Here is a 6853-nt window from a genome sequence, read left to right on the forward strand (position 1 = left end):
AGGAGTACTCAGTGTTACGAAAATTATAGAAGGGGTACACAGATGTCGTAAGTTTGGGGAACACTGGTCTAGAGAGCTACAATATTTATGCCGAATTCCACCGAAAAAAATGTTCTTTTGATTTACACCACCGCCGTAGTGGGTGTAGTCGTTCTTTTCGCCGAATGTTTATCGCAGATTTTTGGTTTTTTAATATTGAGGTTTCAACATATTAATTGAAAATGGACAAAAAAGTATTATTGCTTTTAAATTATACACAACCTACTCAATACAACACAGCCTAATATCTCGTTTATCGGTCTTTTGTCTATTGCACTCGGTGTACCTACACCATGGCCCCCACATCCTGAAACGGGCCCTCAGGCTAGGGCAGTGGTCGGCAAACTGCGGCTCTTTGGCCCCTTGAGCTCTCTCCCCCAGATGCTCTCTGCCATATTTGATATGGCTACAAAGAAGAAGCAAAGAAAATGGAAGAGGATAACCGTAAATGTAATGTTGAATAGACCGAGACTTCGCGTTTATTCAAAACTTAAATGGCTTACCGACCTTTATTTATGTGTCGGGAAAAATTATCGCATTCAAATTTAGAGAGATACTACAACTAAAAACTCGTAATTTTGCGCTAAATATTCTGTCGATGATGCAAGGAAGAAAGCAGCTGAGGAGAAGAGTCAAGAAAAATAAAGTTCTGTATTTAATTAGGTACTGAATAAAATCTTTCAACAATGTTAATATTGCAAGTTTTGTGATTAGTAAAAAGATTTCCAATTGAAAAATCGATTTATTGATGAGAACCTGGAATCGTGCTTAAAATTAAATCAACAACATACGAACCTGACTTACCCAAACTTTACAAGGAGATGCAAGGCCATTATTCACATTGAGTTTGTCAGTCATTGTCATGATTCAATTTTATGGATACCTGACTTACAATTTAATTTTTATTAATAAATAAGATCATTATTACGTATGATATTCAGTTTTATTCAGTGTACCTCCATATAATTTAATTAGGACTTAAAACTTTAACTAAAGTTTATTAAGTAAATTAGCAGTGTACCTACTTACTACCTACGCATATAATTTCAGTTTAAGAAATTTGGCTCTCAAAAGAAATCTCAATCGTTGTACTGTTGATATTTAGCTCTATTGACTAATGAGTTTGCCGACCACTGGGCTAGGATATTTGACGGGCCCCCTATCCACCGCTTAGATTAAAGACAGTGTAAAACACTACATTAACGTTTTTTAAATTGTGTTTTACTTCAAATTGAGGGTACTTATACAGTGAATTATTGGCGATTTTCAATACATCTACTTTAATAATGGAGCTGTCGAGTATCGACACATAATAATCTGAAAATATATTGGACAATTATATAATTTAAAATGTTGTGATAATGTGTGTTTATCTCACTTATCTGGTCAACCCGACACGCCGGCCCCCCACAGCCCGGGCCCCCAGGCTAGAGCCCTGTCAACCCTCTCCAGCCATCACCTATACCACTCCAGAATTCGGGTGGACACCGAGAATTTCATTAGGGAACGGGTTTCTAAAAAAACCTGACATCAGTGTTTCGAAATTTTTGTGTTAGAAATTAAAATCTAAGAAATTTTACTAAAAAGGGTGCTGGAGAATTACAAATCATTTTTTGCCGTGTTGTTTGTCTAAGCCCAAGGTATAGTTTATTCGCTTTCGATTTCAATGTGTAAAATCATTCTGATGATTTTCATATTTTGGGGGGGGGGGCAAGGCCCCCTGCCCCCCCCCCCCCTCTGGGTGCGCTACTGCCAGTAAGTAATATATTCTGGGGTAAGTGAAGACTTTTGCTCTTCGAGTTCATGCCACAGAAGACAACTATGACAGAATAAGCGATTTACGGGAGTCTTATCAAGGAAAAACTCATGGAAACCTCATTTCAAGCATGATGCGCCTTCACGATAACGCTCCAGTGCACATATCTAGGAATACGCAGAATGCCATTCAAGGATTTTGAATTGCAGCAGATAAACCACTCCCTAGCAGTTATTCCTGGTACACCTGGCTACTCTGCTTTTTAAGCGATAAGGTTATCAAGATAAGAATGAGAGCCTGGTTTTTAGAACAATATTTTTTTTCAAACTAGGTAACGTTATTGCAGGACTAGTGAATAGATTGCATTTAGCTGTCAAGGGACTAAATGAAAAATAAACTTTTTATAAGTATGTCATAGGTTAACCGCTGAGATTTATAAAATGTAATGAACGTCCTACTATATATATTATGTTTTTTGCTGTCTATTAATTGTACTAGTAGTTTTAGCGAAATACCTTTCGGTAGTGAATGCTTCTCCAACCTGTATGTCGCACTTTAATTGTTAGAACAGTACATCGTTAGTAGAGATGCGTCACCTTTGATTGTCTTCAACCACTTTTATTTTCAAATATAGGCTTCTCATGGTTTCCTCGTTAAACGTTTCTGAGACTCCAGGTTCACGATTACAACATATTTAAAAAAATATATGGATGCTCTCTCCTTTTCTTGGACGAAAGAAAGAACACAGCTAAGGATTTTTTTTTATCTTAGTGTCGTTCTGAAGATGAATGGTGTACTACACCGGATATATTATAGCGACATAATAATATGAAAGATGCAATTTATTATAATACTATTAATTTACGTAAATATAATTAACGTGTTTTATGTTAATAAATATAATAATATATAACAAATAATATTTAAATATAAAAAGAATCAAAAAGGTTTGAAAAAATATGTGTTAAAGATTTTTGCCCTATCATTGACATTTATGATTATTTATGTTTTTTACAGTTTATTAAATAAACAGAATTCTTACCTGATAAGCATTGTTTGTACCTACTTTGATTTACGTAATTCTGAGATTGTCGTATTTCTCTGAGTTGACCTCCCTCCCTCATTCATATAATATTATGTTCTAGGAAATGTTCACCCATTGTCAAGATGAAGGGTGATATGGCGTAGTGCGCCTACCTTATGTCGTGTTAATATAATGTTAATAAATTTGCCAGGTCTGAGGTTACTGCCTCCAACGCAAGGGCAAGAATCGCAATAAAACCCTATGGAGCTGTGCGAAACTTTTATGTGTTTAGGAATATTTTGTAGCGTGCATCTATCATGCGAAACAAAATGTTTTCCTCTTTGTCTAGGAGCATTAATTTAACGTATTATTTGGGAAGCACGTTGGTTCTCAAATAACGTGTCCGGAAAATTGTACGTATGCAGTTCACCGTATCCCAGCTCACTGTGATTTGTTGTATCGGAAACATGTTGTCGTATAGTATTGATATCAAGATCAAATTAATGTCTAAATAAAAACACTTTAAAATACGTAATAAAAAGCCACTAGAATACAAGGAGAAATCATTTGAAAATAGATAGGTAAGTACCTAAATATAATTTTATATAATACGTAAATTTACATGTAGCCCTCAAATAAGAAAACAAATAATCGCGTGGGATAAGTTTTAGTAAGTCAGCTGCCATCGCTTTGTTTATAGTAATAATAAATTAAATCAGGGGTATTCAACCTGGTCCCTACCGCCCACTAGTGGGCGTTCCAGCTGTCATGGTGGGCGGTAGGTAGGGGTTTCAAAAACATTATCATTATATTTTCATAAAATACCCCGTGACTCTATGTATGCAAAGTATAAATAAAAAGATAGATTTAAATAATTGTTTTATAAAGATTTATTCTGCCAAACTTAGCGAAAGTCTGACATAAAGTATTTGGTAAACACCCACGGCTTATCCGTCAGACTATAGCGTCGTGGGTCCTAGGCTCGAATCCTGGTTCTATCAAGTACACATATTGTTTTCCAATTTGTGTATGAGTCAGAGTGTGGACCTTATAAGTTGAGCAAATGGCTGACATTCATTTCTTTTACAAACAAAAATTTAAATAACATGTTAATTATATCTAATGCTCAACTACTCCAAACGCGCCAGTCGCGGTGTTAGCACTAAATGAGTTGATACAAACCTCCACTCCGTGGAAGCCCATATGAACTTATTAAGATCCGACATGGTCATTCAATGGCTAGCATTTACTACTTAATCTTATTATTTTTCTAATGTTATGTAGCATCCTGAACATAATATTATATAAATGAATACCATGTCACACTGTACGTACAGTGTATACGGCTCCAATCTGAACTACAAGATGGCAGTATATAAATTAATATAACTGAACCAGGTAATAAACAACTAACTCCATTGATAACATTATTATATAATTATTCATAAATAGTCCTGATGTAAAAATAAATTCGTATATAGTGAAAAATTCAACGGAATGTTTTCCAGAATCAAATCCGCTCTAGCTTTATAACACAAATTGTATAATGCAATGTGATTTAGTATGCCAAAATCTATTCAAGTCATCGTTTCAAGACGATCTATCCTATTTTCAGATATTACGCAAGTCGAAATCGTGTATGATTTCACTTCCATTTGTCTGCCGAACGACCAATTACCAATGTACCGACCTAAGAACAATGTTTTTTTGAAAATACCACTACCATTGTTGCCTCCCGATTGAACCAATGTTTCCTCTAAGCTCTAATGCCGGGTCCACATTGGCAACATGTCGCCGGCAACCTCGTTAAATTTTACGATAATTATCATACTTACCCGGCATAAGGCACCTATAAAAAATGTCCGCATAAACGTTTCCAATCTGCACACGGAAATTATGTTGAATATACTTAGTATGCGACACCAGATCGCACCAAATCAGGTAAAAATATTGAACAGTTTACATAAAAAAATAACTGCATTCTTAAGGATGTACGAGTACCTACGTTTTTTGAAGCACTATAATTTAATGAGTTTATTTATGTACGTAAAAATTGAGAATATATTTTTTTAATTTACTCCTTGTATGATTTTATGATACACAATAGAAAATTCAGAGGGCACGTTGCTTCGTACAGCCACACTTTCAACATGTCCTTCTTTATAGAGCTTTCGTACATAAAATAATATGTTTTCTTGTGATGAAAATTGTGAAAAATTAATCTGACTCATCCACAAATTGATATTTTTAGAGGACAGTGAAACGACAAAGTTTGAAAACTTCCGTTTAAACAGTAGTAAACTATTATAACAACTTTCCCTTTCTCTTGATGATGTAAGCCGCTACTAGTAGGCCTTTACAAGTTCACGAATACACTATATACATATTTGCCACATTATAACATATAGGTAAACAAAGTTACCCACAAGCTAGTTATTTATCTAGGTGTTTTCAGTAAAGACCGGACCTTTTAACCTATTTTCACCCAATGAATTAGGTTGACATCGGAGTAAATTTGAAGAAGGAACATAATAAATGCACTTACATAACTCAGGATACAGTTAATGAAATACAGATAATGTACATATTTCTTTTTCTAATCACGTTAATGATGTTGGATTTTGATGAAAATGAATTGTTGTAATAATTAAATTAAAAAAAAATGCATAATACAAGGATTATATAATAAAAATTAATAATTACACCTATTTTAATACGATCAGAACCGATTTCGTGCTAATTTCATTTTCGTTTCGTTTTCTGTTTTTCGCAGTCTCATCAGGATGAAAATGACCATGGCATTTAATAACAAGAATGATGATTTAGGTTCGGTCACATATTTACTGCATATTTTAATATCTCCAAAATTACAAGTCAATTGCAAATTCTAATGAAAAGTTTAACTCAAAATCTAAATAGTAGGTACATATTATATAATATTGAAATGTATTAATTAATTTAATATTGAATATATAATCCGCATGGAACTATACGTACATAGTTTCTTTTCAATATTGAAATAAACAAAAAAAGGTAGCGGTACCAAGAACAATACAATAATAATTATATAAATTCATTCGTTTTATTTATAAAAAATATCACAAACATTTTGTAGACGATGATTTTATAGTAGCACAAAATATTAACGACTCAGAATGTTTCTAACATTAATATAATTAGGTTCCTTAGAGGCAAAAAATTTGGCGACCACTGGCTTAGCGTCAGCGACCATGAAGGGTGAAATATATAGCTGGTAATAAAATGTGCAGTTTTTGTTCCGGACGAATGACGAAATAGCTTGTTTATGTTGCCGTCATCTAAACCTCATTTTCTTTTCAAACATTGCAGTAGGGTCAAGATCATGAATAAAATAATTTATGGAAACACGTATATTTTTCTTGTTTTTGTTGTCTTTTGCGACATAGAACTACACCACTCACGTATGTATATCGCACCCCCAGTAAAATACTGTAGTAATCCAGAAAATGGCATTTTGCAGGAGAGCCATTTGAAGTTTCAAATATTCTTTGTAAATACAGGAAAAGTCTGAATGTAAAAATTATTCCTCATTTTTATGGAAAAACATGATCTATTTTCAACTGTATTCATCATTTTTCTCTAAAACATATACAAATAAAGATATTTGAATATTTCTGAGTTACGACAGTATTTTATTAGGATATTTGAAAATTTCATGGCAAAATTTGAATCAACTCAATATTTTCTATGTAAATTTCCCTACCATCACTAATCACACTAATCACACATCAACTAATTTGTTGGGCACTGTAAAGGAAGGTTTTCAAAATATTAAGTTATGGTACAATCTTTAAAGATTTATTGAAAAAAAACAAGAAAAATACAATTATTAGTTCAAAACAACAAAAAAATACTTAATTATTTTATTTAATGGGCAAATAAAATTTCTAGATACGATTTTTAATTTTTAAACATCACTTGGAAGAGAAGCAACAAAATCATGATAAAATTCACGATGTTTAGCATTTCAGAGAGAAAGCAAATCCTTCTTTTTA

The sequence above is a fragment of the Rhyacophila brunnea genome, unplaced genomic scaffold, assembly GCF_057557595.1.
Source record: "Rhyacophila brunnea isolate RB1 unplaced genomic scaffold, BYU_Rbru_1.0 scaffold_10, whole genome shotgun sequence".
In the NCBI taxonomy this organism is placed as follows: domain Eukaryota; kingdom Metazoa; phylum Arthropoda; class Insecta; order Trichoptera; family Rhyacophilidae; genus Rhyacophila; species Rhyacophila brunnea.